General features: G+C 41.8%; 1 protein-coding gene across 3 annotated transcripts in view; it reads left to right on the forward strand.

The window, feature by feature from the left end:
* Positions 1–13,357, forward strand: part of LOC146403545 (uncharacterized) — a 104,051-nt gene that overhangs the window by 46,107 nt on the left and 44,587 nt on the right. The window contains exon 3 of one of the 3 annotated variants that reach the window (XR_014804278.1): positions 7,699–7,845. The exons of the other annotated variants lie outside the window; for them this stretch is intronic. The gene's annotated coding sequence lies outside the window, so the exon portion shown is untranslated. Of the gene's footprint in view, positions 1–7,698; positions 7,846–13,357 lie in introns of those variants that run through there. 3 annotated transcript variants of the gene reach the window in all.

Here is a 13,357-nt window from a genome sequence, read left to right on the forward strand (position 1 = left end):
TTTAAAATGAAAAAAATTGCAGTAAAATACACAGAAGGCTTACTATCTTAACCATTAAATGTATAGATAACTAGTATTAAGTACATTAACATTGATGTGTTTAAAGTATTTTTAACCTTTGATTTATAATTTAATTGAGTTTTCTTCCTAAAGCCAAGCAGATGACATGGCCTCTATAGAATGAATACTTCTTCTCTAAATTTTTATTATGAAAGTTTTTAGCTATAAAGAAAAGTTGAAAGACAGGTACAGGAGTTCCCGTCATGGCTCAGCGGAAATGAATCTGACTAGCATCCATGAGGATGCAGGTTCTATCCCTGGCCTCGCTCAATGGGTTAAGGATCTGGCATTGCCGTGATCTGTGGTGTAGGTTGCAGACGAGGCTCAGATCCCATGCTGGCTGTGTCTGCGGTGTAGGCCAGTGGCAGCTGCAGCTCCGATTCGACCCCTAACCTGGGAACCTCCACATGCCACAGGTATGGCCCGAAAAAGCAAAAAAAAAAAAAAAAAAAAAGCCCACCCCCCAAAAAAAAACCCCAAGTACAATACATTCTCATATACACCCATTCAACAATACTATTTAACTGTATTTGCTTTGTCTGTCCATATGTATATGAAATTTATACATCTAAGTATACATATATTTAAATATTTTTGTGTTTGTGAATGCATATATGTGTATGAAAAAATATATGGTATATAACTTTCTGTACCACTTGAAAGCAAATTATGGAAACCAGGAAACTTTGCCCCTAATATTTTAGCAAATATCCCATAAAAATTGAAATAGTCTCCTACATGCCCACAATATCATTATCACGCCAAAAAAATGGAACAAATTTAACATCTTCTGATATTTAGTTCATATTCAAGTATCCCTCATCTTCTCCAAATATATTTTCTTTTTTTTTGGTGGTTTTTTTGAGAACCATCAAGGTGCATGCATTGTATTCCAATTCTTTTTGTTTATCCCTTGAAACACTTTTCACTCTTTCGTGAATTTGAAGCCAAAACTTGAGTCTCTAAAATAAAAAAAGAAAGCCATGGTGGACTCATGTAATTGACAAATTATGGCGGCAAAGCCAGATTTCAAGAGGTTTGTTCTCTGTTGTTTCCTTGACTCTAGAAACTGCTGAAAATCAAAACAAGATGGAGAGGAATAGAACCTGGGTCTGCTGAATTATTGCTGCCTGTTTAATACCAGATGCCTTATTATTATTATTATTTTTTGGTCTTTTTGTCTTTTTGAGGCCACACCTATGGCATATGGAGGTTCCCAGGTGAGGGGTCTAATCAGAGCTGTAGCTGCTGGCCTACACCACAGCCACAGCAACACCAGATCCGAGACGAGTCTGCAACCTATATCACAGCACATGGCAATGCTGGATTCTTAACCCGCTGAGCGGGGCCAGGGATTGAACCCACAACCTCATGGCTAGTTGGATTTGTTTCTACTGCGCCATGACGGGAACTTCAGATGCCTTAATTAAAAGGCCAGTTCTCCATGGCCTATGTGTACTTACCTGTCCTTTGTAATTTCAACTCCTGGTCTACTGTCCTTTCTAATAAATATCTTATAGGGAGTAAAAATTATTCCACCAACCAAAGCCTAATAATCCTGTATAATGAAGTTTTATATGTCTTATATGGTATGAAAATACCTTTTTTTCCCCCAGAAAATTAATGTTTGATTCAGTCCTTAATGTGCTTAGATCTAAGTCTGTCAGAAAAATCTTTTTTTTTTTTTTTTTTTCCTCTTTAGGCCCGCACCCATGGCATATGGAGGTTCTCAGGGTAGGGGTCAAACCGGAACTACAGCTGCCGGCCTATGCCACGGCCACAGCCACAACAACGCAGGATCTGCGTCTGTGACCTACACCACAGCTCACGGGCAACGCCAGATCCTTAACCTACCAAGCCAGGCCAGGGATCGGACCTGCAAGCTCATGGTTCCTAGTCAGCTTCGTTTCTGCTGTGCTACAATGGGAACTCCAGAAAAATCTTCTTATTAATGCCAGGAGAAACTGGCTTTGTGTCTATAAATGTCAGCCAAAGCGTAATGTGTTGCAGCCTACAAGGGCCAAGACTCATAAAAGTACTGAAGTTAAGGTCTTCTGTCTACCTTCATCTTCACCCTTATTTTGATTTTGATTGCCCTAATTTAGCACAGTACTGATCTCACAAGAGTTTGTGATCATTATGGCCATATACTGGGGAGAAGGGAGCTGGAGTGATGATTATTTTCACCTTCTCTTACCCTCTGAATTTAGAATTATTTTGAGAAGTAGATTCAGTGGTCATTCAGGTGACGGACATAGGCCTTGTTATAAAGTGGATTTGAAAATGTGGTTAGATCTCCTCAGGCTCAAGTTCTAGACCTTGGGTTAACCTGCCTGAGGGAGAGCTTGAGTGCTTTTTTCATTTTTGGCTGCCCCATGGCATATGGAGTTCCTGGGCCAGGGATCAGGTCTGAGCCACAGTTGCTACCTAAGCTGCAGCTGCAGCAATGAAGGATCCTTAACCCACTGTGCCAGGCTGGGGATCAAACCTGAGTCCTACTGATCCCAAGAGGCTGGAACTCCAAAGCTTGAGTGTTAAGAGTGACTTGTGTACGCAGAATTGATGCCTTATACTCTGCGATCCCAAGTATGAGAGCAGACAGAGAAGAAATTCATAACTGGGAATTGAACTTAAGAAAAAATTGAAATACACAAAAGACCTAAATGGTTCCAAAGAAAATATAGAGATGGCCAACAGGCACATAAAAGGATGCTCAATATTGCTAATTATTAGAGAAATACAAATCAAAACTACAATGAGGTATCACCTCACACCAGTCAGAATGGCCATCATCAGAAAGTCTGCAAAGAATAAATGCTGGAGAGGATGTGGAGAAAAAGGAACCCTCCTACAGTGTTGGTAGGAATGTAAACTGTTGCAGCCACTATGAAGAACAGCTCTGGCTACCAAAGGGGATGGGGTGGGTAGTGGGGGGAGATAAATTAGGAGTTGGGATTAACAGATACATACTGCTATGTGCAAAATAGGTAAACAGAAGTTCTCTTGTGCAGCACAGCAGGTTCAATACCTGGTGGTGTCACTGAAGTGGCTCAGTTAGCTGCTATGGCACGGGTTGCAGATTTGATCCCTGGGAGCTTCCATATGCCATGGGTGTGGCAAAAAAAAAGGCGGGGGGAACAGCAAGGACCTACTGTATAGCATAGAACTATATTCAATATCTTGTAATAACCCTGTAATGGAAAAGAATCTGAAAAAAAATATTTATCTACATATAAAACTGAATCACTTTGCTGTACACTTGAAACTAACACACTGTAAATTATCTATACTTCAATTAAAAGGTTAAAAAATTGAAATACAATTTAAATACGGTAAAATCGGTCACTTTCAATGTATAGTTGGGTGAGTCTTGACAAATATATAAAATCATATAATGACCATCACAATCAAGATATAGAACTTTTTTGGAGTTCCTGTCGTGGCTCAGTGGAAATGAACCTGCTTAGCATCTATGAGGATGCCAGTTGGATCCCTGGTCTCACTCATTGGGTTAAGGATCCAGTGTTGCCATGAGCTGAGCTGTAGGTTGCAGACGCAGCTTGGATCTGACCTTGCTGCAGCTGTGGTGTAGGCGGGCAGCTACAGCTCCGATTCGATCCCTGGCCTGGGATCCTCCATATGCCTCGGGTGCGGCCCTTAAAAAAAAAAAAAAAAAGGTATAGAACGTTTTCATCACCCCAGGAGGTTTCCTCCTATGTCTTTGCAGTCAGTCTCCTCTTCTTTCTAAACTTACCTCCAGACCTTGGCAATCCTGAGCAGATTTCTGCCCTGATAGTTTTGCTTCTAGAATGTTGTATAAATGGACTTGTGTAGCACGTAGCAGCCATGTTGTTGCCTCTGTCGGTATCACTGAGTTGAATTTCATTGCATGGATGTGTCACAGTTTATCTGTTCGCCAGTTGCTAGACATTTGGGTTTCCAGGTTTGGGCTATTACCAATGGAGCTGCTGTAAACATTTGTCTGCAGGTATTGGTGTAGACTTAGGTTTTTATTCCCTTGAGTAAATTCCCAAGAGTGTGATTGTTGGATCGTATGGTAAGTATATGTTTAATTGTGTAGGAAATGGCACACTGCTTTTGAAACATTAATTCACTCAGTGGAGGAACATGAATCAATGTATGCTTTACTCTAAACACTCAACAAGCCATATAAATTTCTCACTGGGGGATGAGAAAGTGAGGGGTAGGGAGAGAGAATAGAAATAAGAGTTTATGGTGGTGATTCATAACCATGGATAAGCATTAAGAATCTCTTAGGAAGCTTTTATAAAATCTGACGCAAGTTCTCCACTCCACTCCTTCTGAATTAGTAGATTTTTGGCGAAACCTTATATTTTTAAAAGAGCCCCATATAATTCTAATACATAGCAAGAATTGTGAACCATTGCTAAAGTGGAACTTCCCTTATGGAAATATGATACCCATGAAATGGATGTGGCGGCTTCTTCTTCTTCTTCTTTTTTTTTTTTTTTTTTTTTTTTTGTCTTTTTGGGGCCACACCCGCAGCATATGGAGGTTCCCAAGCTGGGGGCTGAATCAGAGCTGTAGCTGCTGGCTTACATCACAGCCACAGCGACGCCAGATCTGAGCCCTATCTTCAACCTACACCACAGCTCACAGCAACGCCAGATCCTTAACCTGCTGAGCAAGGCCAGGGATCGGAGCCGCGTCCTCATGGTTGCCAGTCAGGTTTGTTTCCACTCAACCATGATGAGAACTCCCAGATGTGGCTTCTTAATAACCAAGAGACTATTTCCTTGATGAAAAAATATCAGTACTGTGATAAAATTAGTGGTAACTTTCATGTATTATGTGAAATATAACATGAAACTATAACACTTTGGACTTTAAATAGATCTTAAAATTGTAACATCTTGCATGAATTTTAAAAAATGTATTCAAGTAAGAGAACAGTAATTTTAAGTTATTTAGACCATTTAAAATCTAATTCAAAATGTTTTGTGTTCTCATATAATAGCCTCCGCTCTACTACTTCTTTTCAATTTTAAATATATAAGGAAACTTGAAGTGATATTTTTAACTCTGCTGAGTCCCCCAAGGATGTTACCTCTCCTGATTGGTTGAATATATTCTGCTAGGATAAAGAAGGTTCAGTTTGTTTTATTTTATTTTATTTTATTTTGTCTTTTTAGGGCCATACCCGTGGTATATGGAGTTTCCCAGGATAGGGGTCATATTGGAGCTGTAGCTGCTGGCCTGTGCCACAGACACAGCAATGCAGGGTCGAAGTCTCATCTGCGACCTACGCCACAGCTCACAGCAACGCCAGATCTTTAACCCACTGAGCAAGGTCCTGGATCAAACCTGCGTCCTCATGGATGCTAGTCAGATTTGTTAACCTCTGAGCCAGGATGGGAACTCCCAAAGATGGTTCATCAATGGTTAATGGCATCATTTCCTGGAGAAATTCTAAGCTAATTTTATTTTATTTTGTTTTATTACATTTTATTTTAAATTACTCAATGAATTTTATTACATTTACAGTTGTACAATGATCATCACAACCCAGTTTTATAGCATTTCCATCCCAAACCCCCAGCCAATTCTAAGCTAATTTTAGATCATGATTTACAAAACAAACTATTCTTTCGTACTTTTGATCTGATTTGATTTGAAACAATGCCTTTTAAAAGCTGCTTTATATATTGCTGGACCTATCTGAAAAACTTACTCTGTATGCTGTTCTTTGGGCCTAGTTCTTAGTTCAGAATGTCAGTTTCACTCTAAAAAGTGATTATTAATTGTCAAAGTGTTAATGATTCAAGAAAAATACCTCTCCTTACTTTTTACAGATGGCTCTCTTGTACTTAGAAGTAAAATAGGGACAGGCTGCTTCAGGGGGATAAGTTCCTGGAGCAAAATGAAATACATTGTCAGATAATAAAGTCATGAAGATCTCCCTTGTGTGTAGGAAGCTCGGAATTGGCTGGTCTGGAAAGCTGAAATTCAAAGCCAAACTAACAGTTAGCATGTTTTGAAAGGAAGCATTTATAATGTAACCTGAGGATTACTTAATGACTATCTTGAATGCCAATGATGTGTTTAGTTGCCAATGCTACAGAAAAGGGCAAAAGGAGAGGAAAGAAGGGAAGGTTCTTTATCGTAGATACCATAATAACTTATTAAGAAAGAAATTACCTATAGAAACATTATTGCAGCAACATCAGTGGAAATGTACATAAAAGAAAAAAAATGCACTCACATTCCTGCTATCCAGCAGTCAATCTGTTTTTCTACTTCCTTTTTTTTTTTTTTTGTAGGATTCTTTTATGCTATCAATTAGGTGGAACATTGTTTAGTCACCACTTGCAAACTATAAGGCGGACAGCCCAGGTTTCTTTTGTTTTGTTTAATATTATAATATTGCCAGTCTTTTGCAAGTTTAAGAAAAACTTTTGCATTATTTTCTTAGAATAAATCCATTGAAATAAGATTTCTGTATCAAAGGACATTAACATTTTAATAATTCTTTGCTGTGTTAACTCCTCTTTAAAAAATTGTCATCATACCTTTTATTATAGTTGATTTACAATATTCTGTCAATTTCTGATGTACAGCAAAGTGACCCAGTTACACATGTATATACAATCTTTTTCTCACATTCTTTATCCTCCGTCATGTTCCATCAGAAATGTTTGGATATAGTGCCCTGTGCTATACACCAGGATCTCATAGCTTATCCACTCTGAATGCAATGTTTGCATCTACTAACCCCAAACTCCCAGTCCATCCCACTCTATTCCCCTCCCACTTGGCAACCACAAGTCTGTTCTCCATGTCCATGAGTTTGTTTCTTTTCTGTAGATAGGTTCATTTGTGCTATATATTAGATTCCAGATAAAAGTGACATCATATGTTATTTGTCTTTCTCTTTCTGACTTACTTCACTTAGTATGAGAATCTCTAGTTCCATCCATGTCGCTGCAAATGGCATTCTTTTGTTCTTTTTTATGGCTGAGTAGTATTCCATTGTGTATATGTATCACATCTTAATCCATTCATCTGTCGACGGACATTTAGGTTGTTTCCATGTCTTGGCTATTGTGAGTAGTGCTGTGGTGAACATAGGGATGCGTGTATCTTTTTGAATGAAAGTTTTGTCCAGTTATCATACCCTTTTATTCTGTGCAGTTACAGTGCACAACCTCATCTGAGTAATCTGAGCTGAAATCAGGAGATCCCTGGTGGCCTAGTGGTTAAGGACTTGGCACGGTCACTGCTTTGGCTGAAGTTTGATTCCTGGCCCGGGAACTTCAACATGCCATGGGCATGGCCAAGGCCAAAAAAGTGGTGCCTTGTTGTTATTTTAGTGATTATTTTTTTTGATTATTAGAGAGATTGAACATTTTCCCACATTTGTGTCTATTATTTATAATTTCTATTTTTGGGTGCAAACTCTTTGATTATGTCATATATTCATTTGTGTCCAGGGAGCCTCAATAGTATTCTTACCAAATTTAGGTACTAATCCTTTGCTTGTTTAATTACTGTAAATATTATTTTGTCCCTTGTATTTGTTTCTCATTTTTTGTTTGTTTGTTTAGTACAAATTCTTAATTTTTTTTTTTTTTTTTTTTTTTTTGGCCATGCCTGTAGCACGTGGAAGTTCCTGAGCCAGGGATCGAACATGGACCATAGCAGTAACCAGAGCTACAGCACTGATAACGCTGGATCCTTAACCCACAGAGCCGACAGAGAACTCCAGGTTTTGAATTTTTAATGATAAAATGACCGGTCCTATCAGTTGTAGTTTCTTCTATTGCTTCCAAACTTAGAAAATTATATCAAATTCATTGTTAAACCTCATGAGGCCCTAGTGCCAGGGCACAGGGGTGGGGGGAACTTAATGGTAGTTGGAACTGAATAAGGAAATCAGGACAGATAGAGCTAAGGTTATACAATAGCTGTATGGTTAAACAGAGTGTGTGTATGTTGCGGGGGGAGGGTCATTTTCCCTCAGAGAAATTACACTGTCCTTCCTGAGAAATATTAATATTGTCAGCATGGCTGGTACCTGTGAGACCCAACTGTGCAGTAAGAATGAGGTAGGGAGAGTAGCAGTTTCTGAGAAATTTAGCTTTAGGGAGGCAGCCAACTAGTTTATTCATATTAAAAATAATTTCATTTTGGTTGCATGAGATGAATTACTTGTAAAAGTAAGTCTCACATGTAACTTTGGGAAAGAATGAAACCTGACACTGGTGCAACTGTTGCTTAATAATTTCCTGCTTGTCCCCAAATTGACCATTTTCAGAAGGTTGGGGAGATCTCATCTTACAACATGCTGTAACAAAGAGGGAGAGGTTAAGAAATCATACCTCCTCATTGCCACACGCCTCTTCTTACCATAACCAAAAACTTCCTGGGACATCCTCAACTTAGATATTCTGTTTTGCTGACGACGTTGCATCCTTCGGTTCCCAACTTATGTTCAAAAAGCAGAGTCGTCATAGGAATTCAGCAACAGACCCCCAGCTGTTCTCACCCCTATTCCTAGCTTCTAATCCATTTCCCTTATTTTCATTAACAAAACAAAACACTCTTATGTGCCCATCCTTAAGTCTCAGAAACTCGAATAGTTTTCCATTATACATTGCAACAAGCCCAGACTTCTTTTTCTCTCCCTTCTCAGGTAACTTTGCTATTCCTATTTCCTGGACACACGTCCCTTTTTCTCTAGTCAAGCTCCTTTGGTCTTTTTTCCTTGCAATTGCTCTATTCATTCCCACCTGTTATGCTGTGGCTTTCCTTCTGGCAGCCTGTTCTGGCTGTTAAAACAGAATACGACAGACTGGGTGGCTTATCAACAGCAAAAATTTATTTCTCACACTTCTGGAGGCTGGGAAGCCCAGGATCAAGGCATCCCACAGCTTTGGTGTCTGGGGAGAGCCAACGTCCTGATTCATAGACATATCCTTACATGGTGGAGGGGCAAGGGGGCTCTGGGGTCTCTTTATGACAGCACTAGTCTCGTTCTTGAGGGCGCCACCCTTATGGCCTAATCACCTCCCTAAGGCCCCACCTGCAGATACCATCACATTGGGGATTAGGTTTCAACATATGAATTTTTAGGGGGACATAAACATCCAGTCTGTAGAACTTTCTATGCCTAATACTTTCTTCCTGGAATGCTTTCCCTCCTTTCCTCACTTAAAACCAGACTCACTTGTCCAACCCTGGCTCAAGTGTGACATTCAACAAAACAAAGCATAGTATAGAGCTCACTCAGGGACATTGAGGTGCCTTTGCAAAGGTAAGTCTTTGAGTAGAATCTCGTACCTCAAAAGCTGCTTTAGCCTCTCAGAGATGGATTGGTGGTTCTCTTTATGTGTCAGTTTTTGTTGGGCAAGCGCACATCTATTGAGTAGTATTCAGGTTCTTAAAGAATCCTAAATCGCACCCCCCACCTCCACCCCTGGCAAAATGTGTTCAGCACATTGAAGGTACTGGCTTTGGGGGCTATGCTGGGAGGAATCCACTTTATTCTTTTTTTTCACCACTGTCATCAAATAAAACCTTCAAATAAACTCCATTCCAAGCTCCTGGGTGGTATCTCAGGCTTTCGTATTTCTGGACATGGAAGGTGAGAACTGTGGGTGGATAAACTTTCCAGCCCCGTCTAAATCATGACTTTAATCACCTGTCTAATTGAGAGACTCCCCCCTTCCATGAGCTCCCAGAGACCTGAAGCGGGGGCGGGGGCAAGGTCTGCCTTTTCCTTCTTCTTCTCTCCAGCTCCTGTACCTACTTGCTGTGTGCTCAGGGGTTAGGTCGCAAGGAGGGGCTAGAGGTTGAGGGACATTTTTTAAACTGACCATTTATCAAAGAGGGTGCGTTTGTTGGTTCTCTGGGGGTGCTGTGTTGGAGACCTCTGATGGCAGCCTTTCCTGGCATGAGAGAGGCACTTTCTTGGTGCCGTCTTTTGACGTGCCCTCCACCCTACTCTAGCTGTTGGTACTGTGTAGCCTCTTCCTGCAGAGGCAGCCTGGACCCTGGTGGGCAGTGTTCTTAAATGCGCTCCTCTCAAGGAGGCTCTAGGCTGACTATCTTCTGCAGCATCCATTTAGCCCACAGGTTACCTGGAGTGTTGCCTCTCTGGTTATTCTGGACGTGCAGTTTCCTGCTTTGCTGTCCATCATAGATAGCTCCAGCCAGCCTCTCCCCTTTGGACTTTTCTAGGTGAGACTCCATCTCTGTGTTCCCCAGACTCCAGAGAACAGAGATCAAATCACCTGTGGGAGGCGCAATAATGCCCCTGCTGAGGTGCACACCTTATGCTCTGGAACCTGTAAGTTACCTCGCATGGCAAAGAGGACTTTGAAAATGTGACTGAGGTTATGGACCTTAAGATGGAGCAATTATCCTGGATTGCCTGGGGGGGTGGCTCTAATCCTCTAACCAGATGAGTCCTTCAAAGTGGAAAATCTATGCCAGGTGGAGTCAAGAGAGAGAGAGGTGACTACAGAGGAAGGGTCAGAGACATGTGACATGAGGACGCTGCTCACCATTGCTGGCTTGAAGATGGAGGAAGAGGACCACAAGCCAAGGAATGCAGGGACCTCTAGAAGCTGGGAATGGCCCTCACAAGAGGATGGGGACCGAACTACAGCTACAAGGAGCTGAATTGTGCAAGCAGCCTAAGTGAGCGGGAAATGAATTATCTCCTAGAGCCTCTGAAAAATGAACTCAGCTTGCTAGCACCTTGATTTTAGCTGGGTGAGACACTTACTGGTCTCCTGCTGCACAGACTGTGAGGCAGTAAATTTACATTGTCTTAAGGCAATCAGTTTCGGGTAATTTGTTATGGCAGCAATAGAAACTAATTCTCTCCCCCAGACTTTCTCTCTACCAGTTTCTACCTTTCTTAACCCTCATGGGATGAGAAAGAGGCGAGAATGTGTCCTTCCTTTGGGGGTGAATCCCACCTCCATTCTCTACTGTTGCTCTTCTGGAAGCTCCTGTCTCGTGGTTTGGGAGGGCAGCGGTGTACTTTCTGTATTATGAGACTGACAACTTCGCTGGCACTGCGAATTGTGTATAGGCGATGTCTTGGAGTATCAAGCGCATTGTTTATTTATTTTCTTACTTATTTATTATCTTTTTAGGGCCGTACTCACAGCATATGGAAGTTTCCAGGCTAGGGATTGAATCGTAACTGTAGCTGCTGGGCTACACCACAGCTCCCAGCAACACTGGATCCTTAACCCACTGAGCAAGGCCAGGGGTTGAACCTGCGTCCTCATGGATGCTAGTCAGATTCGTTTCTGCTGAGCCACGATGGGAACTCCATCAAGCACATTATTTAAATGCTCTGATTCCCTCAGTCACAGTGTAAAGGCAGAAAAATTCCCATTTGACATTGTTGAACAAGTTTTAAATATTTGTCCCTTGTTGTGTGTTGTGCATATAGACCATGTCGAAGCATTTCTATTACTCACTAGCTACCTGAATTCCCCTGCTGAACTAGGTCTCTTTGATGGAAATCCTGTTATTGGGTGTCCTCTGCATTTTGAGGAAGACACCCCTCGTCTTGGGCTCTGTAATTTTTTTATCCTATTTTTTTACCCTATTTCTGCAACCGAGTCAGTTCCTTCAGTCTCTCATTCTGTTTTATGCAAATTGCCAGCAGGACATCCCGCCTGAAGTTTTTGCCTCCCAGAGCATACATGGAACTTCAGGTTTGGATGAGTTGAAGGGATTCGGGGGGATCTTTGTACTTCCCATGGCAGTTTATTCCATTACGGAGATTTTCTTTGAGTTCCTTTAGGGCAAGGACAAAATCTTATTGTCATGGCAGCAATTAGCCCCAACTCAGAGCCTCACCCAAAGCAGGAACTCAGTGAATGAATGAGTGAATGAACGAGTGAGTGAATGAACATGATTGGGCCCCAGACTGGCTGCTCTGTGGCTCCCATAGTGTCTCCCTTGGTTCAACTTAGAATGATTTAAATTCCTTCTCTGCAGAATGGCCTATCCTAATTAAGTCTTTTCTTCTCATGTGGTATATTTTCAGTCCCTTAAAGGATATTTCTGCACCTCAATTACAAACCTTTCCACTTTAGTTATATGATAGCCTCGTAAGGAATGGTCAGTTTTCTGGAGTGAGTTCAGCATGAGGGTGGGCCGGAAGTGATTGCGTAAATATTACCAAAGACTGTGGTTTGGATCTTTCCCAAAGTCTTATCGCAGTGGCCCAGACACAGGACTGTGCCAATAGTCACAGATTCTCTGTTTCCCATTGTGTAGTCTGCAGATAGTCCTGATGAGTTTGTATGGACGGCATCACAGTGTGTTTTGAGTACAGCAAATGGCAATTTTCATGGTATCTTAATAGAAGCCCCAAAGCTGAGAACAAAAAGTGATAATATCCTAGATTTCTGAATGGGGTACTAGCAGTAGACATATCCATGCAGAACTTACAAAAAGACAGCAAAACTGGTATCAACCTTCCATCACACACTAATGCAGTGGATGCAGAAGCTCATCAGAAAGACTCTGTGGGGTGGTATTGTGGCATTTCCCTTTCTCGTCTCATGAGGGGACCCTTAAGAGCATGGAGGGCTCCAGTGGTGCCCTGGGCTTGGAATAGAGCTGGTGAGAGAGTTCATGGAGAAATGGATATGTATCTTCTGGAATTTAGGGATATGGATGAATGGGACCTGGTGCTTGCTTCCTGCCTGGTGAATCTGGAATGTGGGAGGCAGGTCAGAAAAACCAGTGAACCCTAAATGAGTGAGGAAGGAGGCAGTGAGCGGTGTCTGCACCATCAGAATGTCTAATGGCAAGGATAAGCATCTTCCAGGAGTTCCAAAGGGAGATAGCTGGCCTTGAGCCAGGAGGGCTGCCAATGGGGTGAAGAGACCCCAGCGATAAGCTGCTCTTGGTACATCTGAGCAGGAGCTGAGCAGTTTACAAGAGATTTCTGGGAGAAGTGGGAGAGTGCACCGGCATTGAAGGGGGCTTTTCAGCCAGGTGGTCACCACAGCGAGCCTTTGAAAGCCCCCCAAACGCATCCCAGTGGGGAAAGCCAGCAAATGGGCTCCTACCTCAAGACCGTGGTCTACTGTGTTGTAATGGTACCAACCATGAAAGAAACATGTGCTACTTCTTCTCTAACACCCTACCCCATGGAGCATGAAGGAGAAGGGGGTGGGACAGATGGTGCTTCCTTTCTGCACTGGAGGGCTGTATTCACTAGGCAACAGGTTGGGATGATGGGGGACTTTGGCTTGACTGTGTGATTCAAGTTTTAAAT

Source organism: Sus scrofa, chromosome 5 (genome assembly GCF_054392235.1).
Source record: "Sus scrofa isolate SSC_HxYL_T2T_F1_AM1 chromosome 5, Sscrofa_HxYL_maternal_Yorkshire_Landrace_v2.0, whole genome shotgun sequence".
In the NCBI taxonomy this organism is placed as follows: Eukaryota; Metazoa; Chordata; class Mammalia; order Artiodactyla; family Suidae; genus Sus; species Sus scrofa.